Source organism: Pelodiscus sinensis, chromosome 8, assembly GCF_049634645.1.
Source record: "Pelodiscus sinensis isolate JC-2024 chromosome 8, ASM4963464v1, whole genome shotgun sequence".
Lineage (NCBI taxonomy): Eukaryota > Metazoa > Chordata > Testudines > Trionychidae > Pelodiscus > Pelodiscus sinensis.
In genome coordinates, this window is record NC_134718.1 from 8,013,328 (window position 1) to 8,038,106 (window position 24,779).

Below are 24,779 nucleotides of genomic sequence, written 5' to 3' on the forward strand. Positions count from 1 at the left end.
ATGTACATTTGAGTCACGTTCAGTCCAAATCGACACAACTTGAGCTTCGTACCCTTGCTGCCTCCAAGACATTGCATGCTACAAAAAGGATGCTGGTACCATAGGTCCAGGCAGCTTATCATAGCAGGGTTTTTGCAAAGCACAAAGAGATGGTAATACATCTCTTGTTCTTCTTTCAAGGACAGGGAGGTTACCAAAAGCAGAGAGCGCCTTTGTTCTGCGGGTTGCCTGCCGAATGTTACTCTAACTGTGCAGCTGATCTCCATATCAAACCCCATCTTTAAAAGCCAGCATTCTGGGTTCATCTCAAAGTTTGATCTGGTCTTTGCACTTGAAGTCAGGATTCCTCTCTATGGAGCCAAAGTCCTTAGCAGAAAATCATGGGCAAAAGGTCTGCATTAATGCTCTCTACAGTGTTCTGAATACAAATTAATTCTGGTGGCCCCATGCGTGTTGGTTTCTTCAGGCTCAGCTTGGATCACTTAAAAAAATGGAGGGAGGGAGTGTTTTGTTTTTTTTCTTCAATGCCTCCTTCCTTTTTACCTTCTCCCCTAACGTAAACTGGAAACGAACTTCTCTTCCTCCATGTTGCCCACGTGCTTTCTGCAGCGTCTAGCTCTGCCACTCACTCTGTCCCAGGCTACATCTACACGGAGAGTTTTCTCAGCAAAAAATATGCTAATGAGGGGCTCATTTGCATATTTTCTGCCGATCCGTTTTTGCGCTGGGGTTTTTGCGCAAAAACAAGCAGTGTGGATTTTTTCTTTTTGCGCAAAAACCCCTTTTCCCGCACGATTGATAAACCTCCTTTTTTGGGGCCTAAGGATCTTGTGGAAAAAGGGGTTTTTGCGCAAAAAGAAAAAGTCTTTCGTAGGAGCTGGGTTTCCCAGTGTGGTCTGTGCTTTGGCTGTAGCTGATGGCTGGGGCTCAGCCAACCAGGCCACCTGAAGAAAACGTCCACACTGCTTGTTTTTGTGCAAAAACGGATTGGCAGAAAATATGCAAATGAGACAGCGACTCATGCAAATGAGTCCCTCGTTAGCATATTTTTTGCTGAGAAAACTCATAGTGTAGACGTAGCCCCATTGCGCGTCTATTGTTTTTTCCATCCCTCCACTGTGATGCATGGAAACCTGGACTCAAATTGTTGAGCTATCGCTGGGGGGTTCCTGGCCCTGCTCGCAGATGAAGCGGGCTCTGTAGAGAAATGTCCTACCTGAGCCAGTCTAGAGTACAACGGGGTGGGTCGTATCTCCCTATTTTGGAGCATCCGGCGTGTCTGCATTTTTTGTTCTAGATCCTAAGAATTGCAGTAGTGTTGCATTGTAACCTTCCAGCAAAGGTCTCTGTGGTTTTCTCTGACTTCTCTGTCTGAGGGGTATCTGTGTAAGTGTGTCTCTGTAAAACCAATGAGGAGACCTGTGGCACTTTAAAGATGAGTCCCAACCACAGGCAGTAGCAATGAGCAGTTCAGTTGGAAAAGGAGGTCGGTAGCAAAGGGATGTGGTGGGATAGGACTCCGTCCTCCCAGAAATGTCAGCCTCCCTCCCAGGGCTACAAACCCACGTTCTCTGCAGGTAAAGGACTCTGGGCTGGCTTTCCCCCAACACTTCTAAATTAGGTACTGGATTTGTTCATTGATATTCTGAGGGGAGGAAAAAAGGTGCTTATGAAATGGCATTTTCCCACAAAATTCAGTAAAAATGGCTATTGTCTATTGACGCGCATGCTTCGTGAAGTTCCTTTTTTGCTTGGCATGCGTGCACCTTTGTTCAGAAATTGGGCCCATTTTCACTAGTGCTGGGTTCCAGCTGTGCCCAAGATTATGGACACAGGGACTATCCAAAGAATATTTGCATCAGCTTTATAAAGTTGAGCTGTATCTTTATGGACTCGGGGTAGTATTCCAAGTTCCTGGACAACTAGAGAGTTTCCTGCAGGAATTAAAATCATGGGTGGGGGGGGGGAGGAGAAATAATGAATTGCAAACCCTTGCATCCCTCAAACGAGGCTTATCTCATTGGGGTAAATTGCATAAGCTGGTCAGTGCCCACTCTGATGTAGGGAGAAAGGTGACTTTCCCTCAAGCCAAGAACTAGCATGAGACTGACCACAGAGAACCTGTCCTGGGAGAGGCCCTGAAATATTTTGCCAGGCTCTCCATATAGAGAGATGGGGAACATCTGGTAAGATGGACATGTGTATAAGCTGTTTATTGTTTAGATTTTTGTGTGTGCTGCTTTTGTTGGATTATGGAGTACTTTGCTTTATGGAAGCTGGCTAGTCACCCCCTAACGACTTGGCTAATCAATTAACAATCCAGCTGGGAAGGTGTCAGGTGATCCCTAGCAAGGGCTGAGAGATGTTGCAGGAGAGAGGCCGGCTACTGCACTAGGCCCAGAACAGAATGGTGTGTCTTCCGTTCGGCTGTGAGAGACGCTGGGGAAAGTCTGTGTGGACTGAGGTATTGCCGTTCCTGTTGGGTATTTTTGCCTGAGTTCTATGTTTGAAAGATAAAACCCAGCCCGGAAAGAGGCTTGGATGTGGGAGGGAGTTCTTTCTGGGAAGGTGCGGCCAGGGAGTGCGGGAGACAGGAAGAAGAGGCAGTGGCTAGCCTAAAGCCTGGTGGTGGAGGAGCCACAGAGAACTGGACTCAGCTCAGGTCATGCTGCTGAGGTGACCCCAGTGAAGTACAAGAGCCCGGCAGTCTCTTTCCCAGCAGAAGGCAACAGATCATAAGAGCCTGAGCTGAGAGAGCTGACTGCTGCGGGCCTGAGACCTAAGCGAGGTGTTCTCACGGAGGGGTCAAAGGGACACAGGCCTTGGAAACTGTGGCACCATCTTTCAGTCAAACTTCCTAAAACATCATCTCCTCGGCAGGCCTGGTCCTCACCCCGGCTGGCACACATTTGTCTCCTCAGGGGCAGAAGGAAGGATGAGCAATATGCCCCACCCCACCTCGGGTGTTGTTGGAAGTTGCTGCCCAAACCATTTTGTCCTGATGGCTCACCACCTGCCTCGGAGTGGCCCTGGTGGGGTGGCCAACTGGACCTCTGAGATGGGCAAGCACACGCTTCTGGCACGTCGGCCTGGCGCTGTGTGTGGCAGAGCGTAGCTGCGTGGAGTTTTATTTCTGCACCATCAGCAATAGTTCCTGAGGAGAACTCTTTCTTCTAATAGCTAAAGCACACTCCTGCCACCTGTCTAACATCGGCTGCCTCATGCTATTTACAGAGACGCCGACATAATGCGTTTTAAGATTATGGGCGAGAGAGGAGTGTTTGGGCCTTGCTAGTGGCTGACGCTGAGGATAAAGGACCTATTGCTGGTGCTAGCTGGGAGGATGTGCTCCTTAGTGCAAGGGGAAGAGACCTGTAATTTTGATGCTGAGGGGAAGACCAAGGTTCTAGACCTGACATGTGTGTATGTGATATACGCTGTCCCTCGTACTTCTATCTGGTGGTCTCAGAACATGGATTTGTTGCATCGATAGCCTTGCACGTCAAGTGCTGACCTTAAAACGGCATGGTTACATCTGCAAATGATCATCGGTGGTACGGAAACATACTGTTTCAGTTTTAAGCTATGTTAGTGCCCCGAAAATGGAACCTCTTTTGAGACGCACTCCGTTCTGCTGGTGATCTTGGGAAGCCATATTGCCCCCCTGAACTCTCAAGCAAACTATGCTCTTTCATCCCCTGCCAATGCTATCTGCTGTGGGGATATTTAAATTGAATTACAATACAAGGAAGCATCCGTTGAAACTCCCGAATAAAATTTGTATTTCAGATTTGATTCTAAACTTCTAGGAAATAATGTCGTTTCAGTTCCAGAAAGTTGGCTTGTTGCACAGATGCTGGAATTAATTACGTTCAAATATTTGTTTGGGGGAGGGAGGAGTCAGTGTCCGTCAAAGAACCAAATAACACTAATTTGCCTTTATTATTGGCTTCTCTGTGTATGACTGACAGAGAGAAGGCAGGATAGCTCTCCAAATCTACCCCCTGAATTTAGATGAGAGGTTAAACACTCGCTGGATTTCTTTTCCTTCTCTTGCCCCTTGCTACTGCTTCAAATATAAAGATGATAAACTATGTCTAAGAGAAATCAGAAGTTAAGATAGGGAAAGTCAGGTTTTTTTTAAAAAAGGGCTCAGCCTATTTTATAAGACAGACTTGGAACGAGTTTTCAACTTTTTTCCCCCTCTCCTATTAACAGTGAATAATAATACTTAGTGGGTCTATGTCCATTTTCATCCATAGATTTTTGGGGAAGCACCAAAATGGAGTGAAAGGGCCATAATTTTGTGTACAGTGTCTACCCCAACAGGATGTGACCGGGGTGTTAAGATGCCCTTGCAGTACAAATATTAAATAATAGGAGACCCCACTTTGCAGAGGAGAAAATAGGTGATGCTCCAGAATGAAGAAATTGTTAAGCCGCTGTTCGAAGTCAGTTCTTGCATGGCTAGCAATGTGCTTTGAGCCCCCTTGGCTGTTTACTGGGTGGAGAGTTCACTGGATTAGGAGATTTGCGTTCTGTGCCCAGCTCAGTCTCGCATTCGCTGCATGATTTTGGGCTAATCACGTCATCTCCCTATGCCTCTGTTTTCCCAACTGTAAAATGGGTGGGGAGATTGCTATGTAGAATCTGCCCTTGGAATGTTATGGAGGAAGAGTGCTAAAGAAGAGTCAAAAATTTGCTACTCTCCTGCCCTGGACAGCTGACTGTACAGGTAGGGTCTGGGCCCCAGAGATGCTGAGAGCTGTTCTCTTAGAGCCAAACCCTGAGGCTATGTCTACACTGGCGGGTTGTTGCACCAGAAGTATGCAAATGAGGCTAAGCGTGGAATATTGCCGAGCCTCATTTGCATATCTCTGGCGCATGATCGCGCCAGTGTAGACATAGCCTGAGTGTCTTAATCTGTAGTTAGTCTTGACTCGCAGTGGGAGTAGAGGCTGGGGATCCTTGCATGAGATCAGGTCTGGCGTAATTTCCCATGCTCACCCTGAATCATTTGCAGGGTTCACCCCTCCTGCAAGCCAGGATGTAACCATTCCCCCCCAAAACCTGGTGAATCTCACTGACGCTGTGATGAGCTTTAAACTTCTCATCAGACACAGGGTGATAGAAATTCCAGCCTCTGCAATTTCATACCCTCATTTTACTTTGCATAAATAAGAGCAAAGTGCACATGAGCTAATGAATTTTATTTGTTAAGCACTTGGTTGGAAGGAATATCCCTCCCCCTTCCCCTCCCCCGCCCTGGGTTATATGTATATAGATGAAAATATTGTTAGTGATTTCATGAAATAATGGAGACTTAATCCTCTTTTCATTAGCAAACCACTTCAGGACATACATTGTGGCAAATTACACTGCATTTTAAGTCTCTCTCAAGTGCTGCACACTAGAAAAAACATTTGACTATTTTTGCATTGATAGAAGTAATTGTGCAGCTAATTTGGATTAGCAGCATGCATTAGGTTTTGCAAAGGAATTTATCCTTTCTGCTCGCTCTCCACTCCACAGTTGCCAAATGGATGTGTTTGTCATTTGTGGTTTGTTGTTTCGTAAGGGAAATCTGCTGGCTGATGTGTAGTATGCTATAGCTTGTCTGTCTGGTGTTTGTTGCCAAGAAGCATGGACAAGTGGGTGGAGCAGAGGACTGGTGGTCCAATTTGAGATTCCATCCCCCGCAAGACTTGATTTTCAGAGCTGCGGAGCAGGTGCAGCTCTCATTGAGTTGTGGGCGCTCAGTCCCTCTGAAAACCCCAAATCAGGGGCCTTTCTTGAAAATTGTACCCTGGACCTCTGTGTGTGTCAGTTGCCCCGTGTATAAACATCCCCAAACTCCAGAGCTCAGGAAGTTGTAGATTCATGGTCTCCAGTAATGCGGTGGAGATGCCCCACCCTTGTGCGACATGCCCAGCGGAATGTTTCTAGAGCACTGTGAGGCCTATGGACACACGACATTCTGTAAGTGCCAAGCAGCATTGCTTTCTAAATGTTTTGGCTTGATGTGCTGCATAAATCTTACTGCTGCATGCCCAAGTGCCAGGCAACTTGCTCAGTGAGATTTATGACTGGACATCTGCTGTGGAGAGAGAAAAAAAGTCTGTGTCCCCTGCTTTCCGCAGGAACCCCAGGTCATCCCTTTCCTGTGCAGCTGATTCCTCCTCATTGTCCAGAGATAGCTCCAAAGCCCTCTCAAGATGACCCCAGTCTGACACATTGCACCCTTGTGGACAGTTCTCTGCCTGTGCTGTTTACGTGAAAGTGTCTATAGACCCCAGCTGAGACCAGGAACTTGCTGTGCTTGGTGCGGTACAGGCACGCAGAAGGAGGCTAGGATTATGCAAGTGAACGTTCCCTTTGAAATCAGTGGTAAAATTCCCATTGACTTCCACGGAGTCAAAATTTCACCCCGGAAGTCCGGGATGTGAATTTATTTACTCCCGTTTGTACTTAAGCGGAGTGGTGAAAACAGGGAATTTTGTTGAAACCCTTCTACCCATAAACTGAACATGGCAATAAATCTTTCATGTTTCTGCATGGTTTTCTGTAGAGGGTTAGAATGCTGTTGGGTTTTTTCCTGCTCATTGAACATCCTGCCCCACTAAAAACAATTGTAATCACTGAAGTTTTGCCATTCGCTTTGAATGAAATACTAGTCGCATCAAGCTCCATTAAAGTGCAACATGAGGTTCCTTATTTAACCCCACTTAACATAAGATCTGCACAACGGAAGAGAATATATTGCCACAAATACTGCATGTTGAGAGAGAGAGAGAGAGAGAGAGAGAGAGAGAAATAGCTGAGATCAAGTAATCAGAACGACAAGTTCTCGTGTGTTTTCAAGAGTATGCAACAGATCTGGATCTAATTTAGCAGTATGACTGAATCTGCATAATAGTACCCTCTCAATGCTAGCAAAATCATGGTCCTATATAAGCCAAGTTTCTTTCTTTAGAAATAGTGAAAGGTAGTGTAGTACGTTCCCCGAATTCCTGGCTAATGGTCTGTCCTTTTCTTTCCCAGGCACTACAAGTTATTAGGATGTTACCACCCCATGCTTCTGATCTGGGCAGACAAGCACTTACCCTCTTTGGTCAATGTCAGTACATCTCATTTTGCTAAGCAGAGAGCTGTTACCTGGCAGAAAACTTTTGTTTCAGCATTCCGTGTACTGACTACGTGAAGTGCTCTGTCTGCCTTGAACATAAGCAGGGCTTTGCTTTCTAGGTTCAAAGACTGGACGTGTCATCCGGAGCGAACGGTGTGTAAATGACAAGAAAACCCCTTTGGGTTAGGTTATTTCACTAAGCATATTGAGGGCTGAAAAATGCTGCTCCTGGTTATATCGTCCTCATGACGCTTTGCTTGAGCAACAGTATTAGCAACTATGTCCTCAAATGTCAATCTGGCACTTTTTGAGCCCTGCAGCGAGGAACGGAGGAATGTGTTTGGGATACTTTATTTTTTTATGCATCTATTTAAAACATATTTGAGATTTAGAATTTATTAAAACCCTATCCTGGGGAGAGGGGAAATCATAACTTTGTTACTCCTGGAAAAGCTGGTTTCCTCTACGTCAGCTGGGAGTCCAGAAAGAATGCAGAGAAGGGCGGTAAATACATAACGAATAATCCTAAAATGCCTCCATTATATTAAATGAAGGAACTCCTGAGACTATGATCCCTATCTATTATCCTCTCTAACTTCACTAGAAAGTGTCATTTAATTCAGCCTCTTTGAATCACCCGGATGTCCTTACGTTTGAAAGATTTGGGGGGCTGTGAAGTAGTTCATTTAATGCAGTTATCTTTAAACAATTTCAAGCCAGACAAAGTTGCAGCGTCTGTGATTATTTCCTAAACCCTCCTGCTGTGTACATTCCTAACTAACCAGCTATTTCAATGAACCTCTCAATCTCTGATGCTTTAAAACAAAACACAACATTTTGCCTTTATTCTTTGTTGGTTAATTTAAAACAGGCTAAGTCAGGGGTTCCACTGAATATCAGTGCCCAAGAAACTGAAAACCATATTCGCATTTCATAGGATCTGTAACTGGATTGGATTCTTGACCAAGAATCATTAGAGAATGAACAAAATATGTAGGTAGGAGGATTTCTAATATCACCCTCCCCCCAAAAAATTAACCTGTAAAACTGAAGCTGGATTTTCTCTTTTTTTAAATCTAATTTCAGCCCAGATTTAAAGGGGATATGCTGTATAAACACATTGATTTTAGCTCTCTTCGAGTCTCCTCATGCTATAGTTTTTAAGAGAAACTGGCCCTATATTCTTCCAAAAAAAATTGATTATCCACTTTTCCATGCCTTTGCTCTATAAGAATTTTATGAAGCCGTCAGCTTGCCGGCTTCTCATTCTATGCCAGGACTTGCTGAGCTAGTTGTTAAAAGGAAGAGTGGAAGCATAGGAAACAGAATTCAAAGCTGATATTGGTTAGGCTTACCTGTAAGCTTGGGCAGGAGCTGCAGGTAGCTTGGCTCTACGAAGTGTGGCAGGACAACACAGGAAATCTTACTAACTTTGAAACTCGGATCTATTTTTAGGATAGGATTTGCTGACTCTGACCTTCTGTGCTACCCAGTTCATGGAAGAAGCTTTACATCTGCTTGTAAACCTATTCCCTGATGTGACCTGAAACCTTAAATCTGTCATTGAGTCATGGTCAGATTGGTCAGTCACAGCATGAGTAAGATAATGTGACGTCTGCACGTTGGTTACTATAATAAACAAGAAGGCATCTTTTACCTTCCCGGTCCCCTTTCAGTCCTGATGCTAAGTTTAATCCTGGCTTTATGTTAGACGCAATTAACAGCTGTTTGTCATTATGATACCTCTGGTGGCTTCATGCGTGCTAGATAATGGACTACAAGAGCAGAGAAGGTCTTAGCGTGACCTGTATCTACACAGGGCACCAGGCATGGTGTGTGGATGTGGTGAGATGCTCCTGATTTGTTAAGCAGATTTTCCTCATCAATTGTTCTGTCTCCAGCATTGATGTCTGAGCAGAAATTGTAATTCCTTAAGGACCATTCCCTGCTTGGAAAGATGGGTATCCGCTCCACTTGCTACCTTCCCAGTCCACTTGGACAGAAGTCGGAGTCTCCCAAACAGGAGCAAAGGGAGAAGATTGTTGTTGGGATTATGGGACAAGCAGGACATTATAATTGGAGATGCCACTGGATGCTACTTAGTGCAAGACCAAGCTAGGGCCTTCCCATACTTCAGTGTCTTCTTATCACTCAAGTACAGAATAGCTACAAGTCAGTGTTTCAGAGGGTGGGGCTTGGGGACTTCCACACTTAACTTGTCCCATCACCCAGTCCCACGCTTCAGTCCCTGTCTCTTTCTTACTGGCTGACGATTCCTTCATGCCGTGAGCTTCAGTGTCAAACAGCCAAAGGCAAACTCTGTCTCCTCTTCCTGAAGCTCTTTCCATGTGCCATTCTTTCCCCATCTCCCCTCGCTCAGCCAAGCCAAAAGCCTGGTGTAAACAAACTGTGGGCGTCTACTGCTGAGAGGAAAAGGGTGGTTGGTGAGGTGCACCATGGTGTGGTGCACCTCAGGGGTTAGATGATTGGTAGGTTAAGATGTGGAGCTGGGTTGGGGCCAGAGAGCTCCTGCAGCCAGAATCCACTTACAAGCGCACACCTTGAGCATGGGCAGGAGGCATTCAAAAGCACATTTTACCAAAACCTCATTGATTTTTGGGGGTCTGACACATGCGTTTTGAGCTTCTGGCCTTGGCAATGCTGGGGTGAGGGGGATGTACACCATGGCCATCAGCAGAGGGCTGAACCAAGCACCTGCCATTCCAAAAAGCACAGACCTTGGCCTCTAGAGCTAATGGAGTTCTCCAGGACTGTGTGTGTGTGTGAGTGTGTGTGTGTGTGTGTGTGTGTGTGTGTGTGTGCGCGCGCGCGCATTAATAGCTATTCATGCATGTTACTTTGCTTCCTGCTGCCCCGTCTTCATCAACTGCGCCAGTTCGGTTGCACATTTGCCATCTTCCCTCACGCATGTTCCCTCCTTGCCTTCTGGGCATGGGATGTTCCCCCATGAATTGAGCCATAGATGGGTGCACATCCATCGCCTCTGTCCTCCTCAAGGCTCACCTTTGCCACCGTGCCTGCAAGAAGTCAGCCAGTTCGTGAGAGTGCATGGGGGAAAGGGCTTTTCAGCCTTGTGTCGGAAAAAGCCACCTTGAAGTTATATTAAAAACTATTATCAAATTGCTTGTGGGCCTTCTGGAAATTTTAGCCAAGTCCCATTTTCCAAAGCACTCGGGTGCTTTGAATTAAGAGCCTAAATCCCATTCATTTTTTTTCCCCATGAGGCTAAGGCTCTGTTTACACCTCTAGTATGTAGCTTATCTGCAGAATGTGAAGTAACCGTGCCTGAGCTGGCTTTAATCTTTAGCTTTGAGGTGCAGCAACACGGACTTCAGTGCAGGTGGCCAGGTGAGTTTGTACAGCCTGAACAGCTGCCTGCGTGGTGGCAAATTTGCTGTTCGTGGTAGCCTAGCTAGCTCGACTAATGTTCTCGTGGGTAAACGTACACAAACTACAGCCACATACCCTATGACTGCAGAGCAGACAGACCCTTAGATACTTTACGTGCTTTTGAAAACTTTAACCCATAACCCTATCTTCCACCCTTCCTGTGCCACTGCTCTTTGTAGATGAGTAAAACCGTCTGGGGAGGAGCTGGGTGTTTGCACATTTTATCTAGCACTCCCACGTAGCACAATGAGACCTCACGCTTGGGTGCATTTGGAATAATAGTTGCTGTTAGAGCTCTGGGCAATTGGATCCGTTTAATAGAATACTAGAACTGGAGAATCATAGAATACTAGGGATCTTGAGAGATGATCCAGAGAGGTCATTATTCCCCTTTATTCAGCTCTGGTGAGGCCACCTCTGGAGTATTGTGTCCAGTTCTGGGCACCCCACTACAAAAAGGATGTGGACACATTGGAGAGGGTCCAGCGGAGGGCCACCGAAATGATTAGGGGGCTGGAGCATATGACCTATGAGGAGAGGCTGAGGGAGTGGTGGCAGATGGCAAAACAAGGAGCAATAGTCTCAAGTTGCAGTGGGAGAGGTCCAAGTTGGATATTAGGAAAAACTATTTCACTAGGAGAGTGGTGAAGCACTGGAATGGGTTCCCTAGGGAAGTAGTGGAGTCTCCATCCCTAGAGGTGTTTAAGTCTTGGCTTGACAAAGCCCTGGCTGGGTTGATTTAGTTGGGATTGGTCCTGCCTAGAGCAGGGGGCTGGACTTGATGACCTTCTGAGGTCTCTTCCAGCTCTATGGTTCTATGATTCTGTGATCATCAAGTCCCGTCTCCTGCCCTCGCAGCAGGAACAAGCACCATCTAGATCATCTAACCCTGATAGATGTCTGTCCAACCTGCTCTTCAATATCTCCAGTGATAGACATTCCACAACCTCCCTAGGCAATTGATTCCAGAGTTTCACCACCCTGACAGTTAGGAAGTGTTTACTAATGTCCAGCCTAAATCTTCCTTGCTACAATTTAAACCCATTGCTTCTTGTCCTGTCTTCGGAAGCCAAGGAGAACAGTTTTTCTCCCTTCTCCTTGTAACAGCCTTTTAGATACTTGAAAACTGCTATCATGTCCCCCTCAGTCTTCTCTTTTCTAAACTAAACAAACCCAGTTCTTTCCGTCTTCCCTCATTGCAGACCTAGCCAGAGTTCACGGGGCCCAAGGCACTGTGGCTGAACCACATGGCCATGCGTCTCCCAGTCAGGGCAGCGAGTGAGCAGCCAGGTGGGCGGGCCCAAGGCTACCACCTTGCTCACCTTGCCCAAAGGCCAGGGCTGCTTCATAGCTCATGTTTTCTAGACCTATGAGGTCATTTTTGCTGCTCTTCTCTGGATCTTCTCCAACTTCTCCACATCTTTCTTGAAATGTGGTGCCTAGAACTGGACACAATACTCCAACTGAGGCCTAATCAGCGCAAAGTAGAGCGGAAGAATGACTTCTCGTGTCTTGGTCACAATACTTCTATTAATGCTTCCCAGAATCTTGTTCTTTTTTTTGCAACAGTATCACACTGTTGACTTGTGTTTAGATTGTGGTCCACTATGACCCCTAGATCCTTTTCTGCAGTACTCCTTCCTAGACAATCACTTCCCATTCTGTATTTGTCAAACTGATTGTTCTTTCCTAAGTGGAGTATATTGCATTTGTCCTTATTAAATGTCATCCTACTTACCTCAGACCATATGTCTAGTTTGTCCAGATCACTTTGAACTATGACCCTCTCCTCCAAAGCACTTGCAGCCCCTCCCAACTTGGTTTGATTTATATGAAGAGGCTCTTCAAGCTTTGTTGTTATACATAGGGCCCTAGCAAATTCATGGCCATGAAAAATGTGTTAGGGACTATAACTGTAGTCTCCCTCCATGAAATCTGGTGGTCTTTGTGCTTTTACCTAACACTGTACAGATTTCACAGGGGACACCAGTGTTTCTGAAATTGGGGATCCTGACCCAAAAGGGTGGGTCAGGATCCTTACAAATATAACACTAGGTAATTTGATTTAAATAGCTGAAATAATGAAATGTGCTATTTAAAAACCCTGTTGCTTAAACTGACCAAAATGGACTGTGAATTTAGTAGGGCCCTGTTTATGCAGTAGAGCAATTGAGCTTCCTGTCCAATTATTCAGATAGTCGTCATTCAAATAAAAAAAGATCTTAGATGTTAGAAACCTGCTGGGCCTTCCAAGGTACCTCAGAAGGTAGTTGAACAAATTAATTGCCTTCTGGGGAGAAAGCAATATCTGTCAAATGTGACAGAAACTGGCGCTCTGGTCATTTTATTTTTATCCTGGCGACCAACCCAGCATGGGGGAATGGTGGTAAAGTGATACAGCAATATTCATTAGAATAGGTTATGTAATGTGGCGACTGTATAATCTATGGTGGTGGAATGTTTCCATTCTTAAACTGTCACTCAGCAAGTTTGACCTTTTGATGTCAGACTGATGGTATGGCATGGTTTTGAGCTATATTTTTTTTTTCTTTAGGGCCAAGAATATTAAACTGAAACAGATGTATGTATTTGTGTTCCTGGCTGTCAGAACAATACAAGCTCTTGCTGCAACTCTCTGGAATCAAAATAAGCCCTGGGAAGTGGATTTTAATGGCCAGGAACCTAGGGTCTAGTTTGGCATCCAGTTGTGTGGGCTTTGGTAGGTTTTGTTTTTTAATCCACAGCCTTTGTGGGGAAGGTTTTTCAGAAGTCACTTGCTGGTTTTGGGCCCTGCAGCTTCTTGGTTCCTAGGCTGAAAGCGTGTAAAGAGACAACCTGATTTTTTTGAGAGAGAATTGAGTACCCACTTTCTGAAAATCAGGACTTTTTAAGGTAGCCCCTGTTAGGAGCCAGGAAGCAGAGACGCTAGATCACTAGTTAGTTTTGAACATGGCAAGGCCATTTGAGTGACCTTCCAAACCAGGGGCTCTTAAACGTCACTGCACCTTGACCCCTCCCCCCCTTCTGACAACAAAAATGAACTACAACTCCAGGAAGAGCCTGAACCAAAGCACAATCCCTACCGTCTGGGGGAGGGGGAAGACCAAAGCCCGATCCCCACTGCCCAGGAGAGCAAGGCCAAAGTCAAAGCCAAAGTGCTCAGCCCCAGCAGGGACCTGTAACCGGAGCCCCAGTGTCCAGAGCTGAAACTCTTGGACTTTGGCCCCAGGGTGCGGGGCTGCGAATTCAGCTTCAACTCCAGGTGGAGGGACTCAGGCTTTGGCTTCAAGCCCCAGCAAATCTAAGCCAGCCCTAGCGATCCCGTTAAAATGAGATCCTGGCTGACAGTTTGAGAAACTCTTTAAACCACGTCCCCTGCCTTATCATGATGGAATCTTCCCTGTGCTAAGCCAGTAACTTCCCTGTGGTCACAGGCAGGCCTTGGATGCCCAAAAGCCTCAACCGGGCAATTAGGAGTTTAATCAAGAAGGAGTTTAACTAGAGGAACAAACTACGAAGAGAATGGTGGGGTTGTGTGTCTCTTGATGTCTTCAGGTCAAGGCAGTCTGGAAGAGATGCTTTAGTCAACAACAGGTTATTGGACTCAATGCATGGATCTGGCCTGTGTAATACAGGAAGTCAGGCTGGGTGAACTATTATTGCTCTGTTCTGGTGGTACCTCGTTTCATAGAAAGTCTCTCTCGCCACGAGAAAGCTGGCTACGTGGACACATTGATGTTCCTTACCTAGTCAGCTCTAGTACCCCAAACATTAAATTATGCAGCACTTCCTATTTTTATTATGCTCCTGGCTCAGAGCCCCCCACAAAATGATGCCCTGTTACGTGAGGCGCTGTACAGACTCTAACAAGGGACTGTCCTCACCTTGAAGAGCCTCCAGTCTAAACAGAGAAGACGAAAAAACGTCGGCAGGGAGAGAACGTACAAGCTGAGGGAATGATGCAACAGCAGTGAGCATCCTGTTTTAAATTCTTTGAGATCCCAGCTGTTCCCCACTTGTGGCTGCTGGCTTCTGCCCCAGGCTAGCACCTTCTGTAGGGACTGAGGGCAAAGTGGTGGCAGCCCACACTTGGCTGTTTGGAGAGGCTTAGCTTCTCCCTGCCTCCGACACCTGCCGACCAGTGGTGAGGGTCTGTTAGGAGAGGGTTAGCGAGACAAGGGAAGAGAGAGGACTGGAAGCGGGAGGGAAGGAGTAACTGGTGCAAGCAGGCAATCAGCAAAGAGGAAAGACTCTACAGAACACACTGATAGCACCTTCATTGCACGAGGCATAAGGGATCGGTCGGCAAAGGCTTTCCTTGCCGACCGATCCCCGTCTTGACTGCTGCTTCATGCCGACAAACAGCTGACACGGCGGCCATTTTTATTCTAATGAAGCGGGAGATATTTAAATCCCCGCTTCATTGACTATGTCGGTATGTCTAATTGACATACCTCGGTCGGCAGAGGCATGTAGTCTAGACATACCCTCAGCGTCCATCATTTCTCACTTGAAAGTGCCTTCTGCAGTGGCTGTGCTGTCCTGAGAGAGAACCAGTTGTGTTCCCTCCTACGAGCCACAGTGTATGTCTAGCCAGCAGCAAGAACTTTTTTCATGCTACCCACCATGAAGATCTGCTTTCATTTTCATTATGAACTTCCTCTTGGGTTCCCAACCTCCATGAAAATGCCATCGCTGGATCTGTTTGACATGGGGTCCATGGCAGGAAATCCTGTCCCCAGCGTCTTACCTCTTCCACCAGGATTAACATCCCCTGGGTCTGGATTATTTAGAAGGAGAAGAACAGAGTTGACGTGGTCTGTGTTGTTCTCCTCTGTCTCTACGCATCTAGGATGTGAGGATTCTGAGCACAGAGGGGCCTGGCTCTTTTGCAATAGCTGCCAACAAGGTAACATGTTAGTACCTACTTTTTTAACTTAATAAAAACTGAAATGTGATAAGATTCTTAGAAGCACTGGGGTTTCGTCGCTAAATCAATGGGGTCAGGAAGACGGGAGGGAGCGAAACCACCGTGATATTTTGGCCAGACCACACCGGAGGTAGAGTTGGAAAAATCTGGCATTTTGAAAGTTTAATATTTAACTTTAAAATAAAATCTCTGAATAAAGTTCCGGTTGAAAAGATTTCTTTCCTCCTAACTGAAAGATTTCCTTTTTTATTACAAAATATGCTGTTGTTTGGGGAAGCCAGGTTTTAAACAATTGTATGGGAAGACTACGTATATAATTATATAAGATTATCCTAATGAAAGTTTGCAGCTGCACTGCAATGCTAATAGCATGCAGGAACCATTATGCTTCGAGTTGTTTTGGCAAAAGTTAAGAAACTTTATATATACATACTTTTTTTTTTTAAATTAACCATAAAGCAAATCCAGATGGTCTCCTTTTGCACAGACATGCAGTCTTTAAACCAGACATATAGCCGTGGCACAGCTACAACTTTTTTGATTTTTGCAGATTGAGACAGTCATGGTCAAAACCAAATGGCCCAGTTCTACGAAATGCTGAGTGCCCTCGACACTCATGGAAGACAACGAACGCAGGCCCAGAGATGCCTAGATTGTGTATGGCAATACTTACGATATAAGAAGGCCCAGACTGGGTCAGACCAAAGGCACATCTAGCCCAGGGTGCTGTCTTCCAACAGTGGCCAATGCCAGATGCCCCAGAGGGAATGGACAGAACAGGAAACATTCCCAATTGCCCATTCCTATCTTACGGCAAACAGAGGCTAGGGACACCATCCCTGCCCATCCTGAGCCTCCATTGATGAACTTATCATCCATGAATTTATCTAGTTCCTTTTTCAACCCTGTTATCTTGGCCCTCTTGACCCTCACAACATCCTGTGGCAAGGAGTTCCACCAGCTCACCATGGGTTGTGTGAAGGAATACTGCCCTTTTGTTGGTTTTAAACCTGCTGCATATTCATTTCACTGGGTAACCCCTTTTCCTTATTTACTTTCTCTACCCCCCCATCCTGGATTTTAGAGACCTCTATCATATCCCCCCTTAGTCATTTCTTTGTCAAGCTAAAAAGTTTCACAGCGCTAATCATTTTTATTGTCCTTTTCTCCGCCTTTTCCATTGCCAATATAAGATATTCCAAAATATATGCATCATCAGTGGTTTTCAAAGTACAGTTCGTGACCCAATGCTGAATGGTGGAGTACCAGGCATTGGGGCGCTTTGCTGCAGGGTGTGACTAGTGACCAGCACCCCAATCTCCCGTCCCAGCCCTGAACCCCTTCCTGCACCCCAAACCCCTCATTCCCGGCCCTATCCCGGAGCCACACTCTAGTCAAAAGAGATCGTTATGTTGGGTCGGGAGCACCAGCAATTTTCTTCTGGGTTGTGAGAAAAAACGTTTGAAAGCCACTGTGCTATATGTAGTCACAGCTGGAGTATTTGCCTGGAGGTGCTGCCAATCCGAGGCAGGGGCCTTGCTATGATACAGGCTCTATATCGGTATAACAAAAACACAGTCCCTGCTTTACAGGGCTCGCCATCCACATTTTAATTTGTTCCTTCTCTCCTCTATTGTAACTGCTACGCAATGGTTTATTTTAATTAGAAAATAGCCAACCGTTTAGTGGTCCCCATCAACAGGTTATTTCTTTCAAAGACTGAAGAGAGGGAAAGGATGAAGGCCAATGCCCACATGGTCTAGTTGCTGAAGTCCTCTGGTTCTTACCTAGGAGTGGTGGCCAACTTAGCATTGCAGTGGTGCACCCTAGAGGTCTGAGGTAGAGCGCAACCTCAATAATAGATAGAAACTTGGCTTAAAGGTCTTTCTTTAAGGAGGGTTGGGTCATTATTTCAATGAGAAATGGGTAGCATGAGAGCTCTGATTGCAGGCCTGCTGACTGGGGGCGGGGGAGAAACTTCTCCTGAGCCCAACAATTCAAAAGGTCCTAGGGCTCCTTGATGCTGCAGCCCAGGGCGGTGCCCTCCACATGGTGCTGAGGGGCTGGTGGGGGAGGCTAGCCCCCCCAGTTCTGCCCCTTCCACCGGAGGCCTCGTCCCTTCCACCCAAGGCTCTGCCCCTTCTGGGAGTGCAGAGCCAACTCATCCCCCATCTTGCTCAAGGGTCCAGCAATTCTCACCGCCCCCTTGTATGAGCGCTACCATTGACTTACAGGAAGGTGGAAATCAAGATTAAATTGAATCGGGAACATCAAAATACTGACAAAGGTAAATATCTTCCTTAAAAGATATTGTATCTGGGTGTTGGTTGAAACATCAGGCGTAATATAGATAGATAGATATAATGCACACACGCGTGTGCACACACACACACAATACGTTAGATAGTTGTTGAATATTCTGATTGGAAAGGGTCCAATTTTTGAATGTAAATTAAACACAAAAGAAACCCATAATATTCTAACGGGGAGATGAAGCGAAAGCTCCTGCAAAAATTAATTTCTGAGCCAAGCAGGAGGTGCAGGCAAATTTCTGCTAGTTGAATGGCTCATCTAAGTTAAATAATCTCCATTCATTTCCCACAGATGGGACCTGACTAACAAACAGTGCTCCTTAGTATTGTTGAACCCTTGCACAAAAAGTACTCCCTCCCTCCCGCTCTTGTTACATGAGATACAAGGTGGGTGATGTAATACCTTTTATTGGACAAGCTTCTCTTGTTACATTGCTTTTTTTCAGTCAGTCACGAGCCAAATGTTCTTGTATATAGCTATAGGCATTGTTTATCCAAGTAACAGACAGACAGAAAGCTGATACAGTTTTATGAGCTGCTTGTCAACTTCTGATATTATCATGAAGGGATTTTATATGTCCCACTCTGCTTGGCTCCACTGAGGCCTCAGCTGGCATACTGTAGCCAGTTCTGTACACTGCACTTTAAGAAAGATGTGGACAGGTTGGAAAGAGTCCAGAGGAGATCAAGAAAAATGATAAAAGGTTTAGAAAACCTGATCTGTGAGAATAGTTTTCTTTTTGAAATTGGCACATTTAGACCAGGTCTACACTAGCAGAGAAAATCGATGCAAGATACTCAACTTGAGCTATGTGAGTTGTGTAGCTGGATTCGACGTACCTTGCATTGATTTCTCTGGGATGTCCCCACAGCGGGAGGTCGATGGAAGAAACTTTCCCATTGACTTCTCCTGTTCCTTGCTACTGCAAGAAGTTCCAAGGTCTATGGAGTTGCCCTCAGCATTTGATTTAGGGGGTCTTTATCAGACTCACTAAATCGAATGCAGGAAGATTGACCTATGGAACACTAATCTTCCCAGAAGTAAGGACACTGTGAATCTTGAGAAAATACTGGGATGGGGACCTTAACATATTTGAAGACTATTATTATAGAGAGGACAGGGATCAATTGCTCTCCATGTCTACTGAAGGTAGGACAAGAAGTAATGGGCTTAATATGTAGGGAGGGAGATTAGACTACATAGTGGGAAGGATGCTCTAACTGTAAGGATCGTTACGTATGCAGTAGCCTTCCGACCAAGGATGTGCAATGGACATTGTCGGAGATTTTTAAGAACAAATTAGACAATCCTCTGTTGGTGTTGTCCAGATTGACTGGATCATGCCTCAGGGCACAGAACTGGACTTGAAGAATTCTTGAGTTCCCTTCGGCTCTACTCCATTTCCATGATGGTGGGAGTTAATGGATAGAGTGACTAGGCTGCACAGGGGTGCCAACAGCCTCACCGAGCCCCAAGGGCATGGCTCTGCACTCCCAGAAGGCCAGCTTTGCCTGAGACAAATACTCACCACCAGCTTCACTCACCATAACAGAAACCCTAAACCAGGAACCTATCCCTGCAACGAACCCCGTTGCCAACTCTGTCTGCACATCTACCCTAGTGACACATTTCAGGACTTGACCACATCAGCTGCACCATCGGAGGCTTATTTGGGTGCACATCTGTGAATGTGATATATGCCTTCATGGGCCAATGATGCCCCTCTGCCGTGTACATTGGACAAACCAGACTGCGTCCATGCAAAAGACTGAACGGACACAAATCAGACCTTAAGAATGGCAACATCCAAAAGCCAGTGGGGGAGCACTTTCACCTACACAGTTTTGGACTTGCAAGTTGCCATTCTCAGGCAAAAGAACCTTCAAAACTAGGCTGCAATGAGAAAGTGCTGAGCTGGAATTCATATGCAAATTTGCCACCCTGAACCAAGATTTAAATAGACACATGGAGCGGTTCTCGCATGACAATAGGTCATTTCCCAGTCAGGTACTTGCACCTTCTCACCACTATTGGAGACGAGCCACATCAGCTCTGATTTAATTAGCACTGATGTCACACTCCCATCTCTGTATCCCCTCCCCCTTTTTTCTTCAGCATCTGAGGAAGTGAGTTGTAGCGCACGAAAGCTTATGCCCTGATAAATGTGTGAACCTTTAAAGTGCCACTGGACTCCTTGTTTTTGCTGAAACAGTCTCACACAGCACCTCTCTGAAACTAGTTGATGGTGGCGTTTGTAAGGCAGGGCCTGGGCTCTGAGACAGAGCAGGCTGTTGCTGAGGATTAGGAAGGTACTTCAAGGAGGAAAGGCCTTGTATTTTTTAATAAGCTGAATTTATTCTATTCCCCTCTGTTTGTTTGTCTGTTGGTGGCACAAGTCTAGAGCCCTGAGGGAAGAGCCATTTAGGGCTTTTCTATTCTCCCAACGTTACCAGGCCTTGGGAGATTTGTCCTTATCTGGAGAACAGGGCAAGGAATAGAACAGACTGGGGGAAGAGGATGGCTTGTCAGCTGCCTCTTAACACAGCAGCTACGTCTAGACGGGCATGATTTTCCGGAAACGCTTTTAACGGAAAAGTTTTCCGTTAAAAGCATTTGCGGAAAAGAGCATCTAGATTGGCACAGACGCTTTTCCATGAAAGCACATTTGCGGAAAAGCGTCCGTGCCAATCTAGACGCGCTTTTGCGGAAAAAAGCCCCGATCGCCATTTTCGCCATCGGGGCTTTTTTGCGCAAAACAAATCTGAGCTGTCTACACTGGCCCTTTTGCGCAAAAGTTTTGCACAAAAGGGACTTTTGCCCGAACGGGAGCAGCATAGTATTTCCGCAAGAAGCATTGATTTCTTACAGTAGGAAGTCAGTGCTTTTGCGGAAATTCAAGCGGCCAGTGTAGACAGCTGGCAAGTTTTTCCGGAAAAGCGGCTGATTTTCCGGAAAAACTGGCCAGTCTAGACACAGCCAGCATGTTAGGATCAGGCGTGTAGGGAACTCCATAATGCAGGCATATCTAGCTCTTAGTCGGTATTCAGCAGTTCAGCCCCTGAAAAGGAGCTGCTGTGAATGGTCCCTGAAAGGCGGGGGGTGGGGGGGAGGAGCGCTGACCAGTGAATCAACTACTTGTCCCAGGGTGCCCTGCAGAGCGCTGACTGCTGCGAGCAACAAAGGGGGCCGTCACCGTTGTGCAGCACTTGAATTGCACTGCGAGGACGATACATGGCTGTTGCTATTCGGACGACCTTATTCTTAACGTAGGAGAGCAGGATAGAGTCCACACAATCCTCTGGGGGAGAGCTTGGGAGATTGCCACAGTCTGTTTCCTCTCACTGTGCATGAGGGCAGGGAGAGGTTTTCATTATGGAAACACAGGCCAAGCTATTCCCTTGGTCCGGTGTAAATAAAAAGAAGTTGATATTTTGTAGGCAACCCTAATTGAAAAGTTTTGTCCAGGCATGCTGTGTGCACGTTTCATGTCAAAGTAACCTCATGTGTTGCACTGGCTGCCAAAACTGAGTCAAACAAAGTAAATAGCCAGGAATTAGATTGCTGTTAGTTATCCATTTGGTACGGATATTAGGTTCCTTGGCAGTGCATTGTAAGGAAATGGGGAAATTGCCATACTGGTCCATATAGTCCTACGTCTTGCCATCAGAAATGGTCAGTCCTAGATGCTTGAGAGGAAAGTACAAGAAACACTGAAGTGTTAGATTCTAGGGTTGCTTGTCCCCAGGAAAAATGTCTCCCTATTCCTCAACAACTGCAGGGGGTTTAAGACCCAAAGCAAGAGGGTTTATATTCCTTCCAAAACTATTTTAAATCGTGTACTTTTTGTCTCTGGTCTTATCTCTCTAAAATGTCCAGTCCTTTCTTGGATACTGCTAAGCCTTAATGATCTATTGTGACAGTGAGTTCGGCAGGCTAATGGTGTGAAAAATAGTTGCTATCGTCGTTTTGAATTTGCTGCTTTTGCGTTGAACACACTCACCACCTCCAGCTAGTGCTCATGTTGTAAGTGGTCTGTGGTTACATCATCTGCAACTTTGACAGGCTGGGTCTGCTCACCAGCTCAGAATTAACCAAGTTTGTGTAATGTACACAAAATATAATGCACCAAAATTTTGCTAAGGACACTTTTGCATCTTGACAGCATAACAGCTGCACTACTCTGATTGCTTCTCACTCTGAAAGCTTGGCTAAGCTATAGAGTCTATGAAGCCGATGGAAAGAATTCTTCTCCCAACATAGCTATGTTACCTCACTGCACAATATTTGCTAAGACCATACTCTTCTGTTGCTGTAGTTGTCTGGTCTACTGGGGTCTGCTGGTGGGTGGGCTGTGCGTGTGTGTGTGTGTGTGTGTGTGTTTTTTCCCCACCCCCTCATACTCCTAGTCAACATAACTATGCTGGCAAAACTCTGTAGTGTAGACTAAGATGAGTATAGGCCATTTCCTAAGGCTCTAAGATGAGTAAGTTTGGAAGAGTTGTATACCATAAACAGTAGATAATGGGTACACCCTTGCATGGAGAAATACACCGTTGAGATTGAGCTTTGCCACTGTGAAGTAGAAAAAGGAGGTGTACTGTGAAAGATGGCACATCTGTCTAAATAGCTGCCACTCAAATATAGGAGGTTTTGGGTCTTCGTGGTGGCGGGCTACCCAACACGTACTCTGCAAAGAAATCAGGAAAAACTAAAAAATGACTTGGGGGCTTTGAAGTAATAATTACCATCCTCAGACACAAGCGCTGGAGATCCTCTCAACTCCATCCACTACTGAGGAGCGAAGGAGTTTGGTTGGTGCCAACATCAAAGAGCTTGCCTAGTCATTTTCTTAAGAGATTAAAAATAAAATCTGAGGGAATTATTGAAGAAGAGCAAGCTGACTTTTTTTCCCTCTCTTGAAGGGAAATAAGAACAATGAAGCATCTATTCTGTCTAAAAGTGATTACTGAAAAGCTTTGTGACAATCTTCAGCAAAACAGCAATTGAATCTTCATTTCAGTGACATCAAATAAAGCATTTGAGTCATTGAGGACTGACTGGATCTGTTTAGTTCCAAGGATGGGTGACGCTGGTTGAGATATGAATGAGCTAGATAATGCTTTTCCTTTGCAGAATGAAAATCTCGAAGGTTTACAGGATTTTTTGAAAAAGCACCCCATTTTCAAAATAACCGCATCTAGACTATGGTTTCAGTTTCGAAATAGCGTTATTTCAAAAGAGCGCCATTATGTGATTATGCAAATGAAGCACGGGATATTTAAATCACGGCTTCATTTGCACTTTTGAAGTGCTTCATTTACGTCCCTTTGCTGACAGAGGGATGTAGTCAAGACGTAGCCGAAGATACTGAATTGCTAGGCCATAAAATGCATCACACATCTTAGCTTCCAGAGATGTTTTATGAAAAAACTAAAGACAAATAGTGTTAGGTTTGTTACTGCATTTCTTCCATTCAAATACATTTTTACAGAGGTTGATCAAGAAAATGGGATGCTATTGTGGTGGGGAGCTAGTGCAGTCTGATTGCAACATGGTCTGGTGTGTCAACTTCTGGATTCTCTTCTTAGCGTTGCTACTATACATTTAACATCTCTCTTGGTGATCTGATTGCCTCATTTTACCCATCTGAAATAATGGCATAATATTGAGTGACCTCACAGGAGCAGTGAGTCTTAATATTTGTAATTCACATTGAGTTCTTTAAATGAAAGGCTTTCTACTTGGAAAATTACCACCATTACCATTTTATTATTGCATTGATAAAGGATGAGCAACCAGAAAGAACAATCTATCAAAACTAGCATCATTCTGTAGCGACTGGAATAAAATGGGCTGAATAGATTTTGGGAAAAATACAGATGATCAGAAGCATTCATGGAAGAGTAAAGAAGGATATTCCTAAAATCCTTGAGAACCAACGAGTCCATTTGGAAGGGCTGCTTGGGAGACTGGTCGTCTTCACAAAAGTGAAGATTTCAACATTGCATGAGAATTAGAGAGCATTGTACTGTGCCTAAAAGTAGTTCATTGACTATAGCTGGGAGGCAAACATTTCATTTAGAATTATTATATACCAGTGAGAGAGCGAGGCACAAGAATAGCTCTGTTCTACCAGGTAGTCCTAAAGAGACTTTACCAATTTGAACCTGACAATGACAACAGGGTTATTTTTGTTCAGTCTTTCAACAACCGTAAAGAATTCGCTTATTTGGAGGAGGTTTTGCAGAGCAAGGTGGGAGAATTATGCAGCCCTTGATCACGTATCAAATTCTTGGAGTGGCCCCTCCATTAAAAATTATTGCCCACCTCTGGTGTAGAGTATCATGCGCAAAGCTGCCTTACAAGCCAATGAGCATAAACAAGTCTGAATGGATATTGATCATTTGGCCATTCAGTGTGATCATAAATAATCCTCTCTGCTAGACAATAAAGACCTTGGCAACTGTCCACTGTAGCTTGTGTAATTGATACTAACCCTAACCTAGTGTACTGGAGTAATGGTCCACAGGAGGAGTTCACACTTCTTCAAAGTGTGGGTCGCCTCCTAGTGCAAGCTGTGTCAGAGACTGCTCCACTCCGAGACGTGACCACTGCCACAATTCGTCATATAGCACTTCCCCACAATAAATATATATTATTTTAGCTAACTTCTGAAGTGACAAGTTGCTTACATTGATGACTCTATTTCATCTGTTGTTGGTCCCCAAAGTTTTCTGGTTTTTTTTTTTTTTTTTTTTTTAAAGCAGGGAAATAGCGGGTGAACCACCCATCAGTCTGAGAACTTCTAGTCTAACCCACCAAATCAGAAGGCGGTTCTAATGCAGTTGTCTTGTTGTTACTGAGGAATACCAGTAAAGTAAAGTACTGTAGTATGGTTTGAATATTTCAAATAAAAGAAGACAACGGTTAGAGATGAAATTGGAATACCAGATCATGTGCCCTTCCAACTTCTGGAAGTTCAGTTCCAGCTGTGAAGTA

At 45.2% G+C, this 24,779-nt stretch overlaps 1 protein-coding gene across 2 annotated transcripts in view; it reads right to left on the minus strand.

The window, feature by feature from the left end:
• LOC102452319 (dual specificity phosphatase 29) overlaps positions 1-24,779 on the minus strand; it is an 81,390-nt gene that overhangs the window by 26,098 nt on the left and 30,513 nt on the right. The window contains exon 1 of one of the 2 annotated variants that reach the window (XM_006126347.4): positions 8,482-8,645. The exons of the other annotated variant lie outside the window; for it this stretch is intronic. The gene's annotated coding sequence lies outside the window, so the exon portion shown is untranslated. Of the gene's footprint in view, positions 1-8,481; positions 8,646-24,779 lie in introns of those variants that run through there. 2 annotated transcript variants of the gene reach the window in all.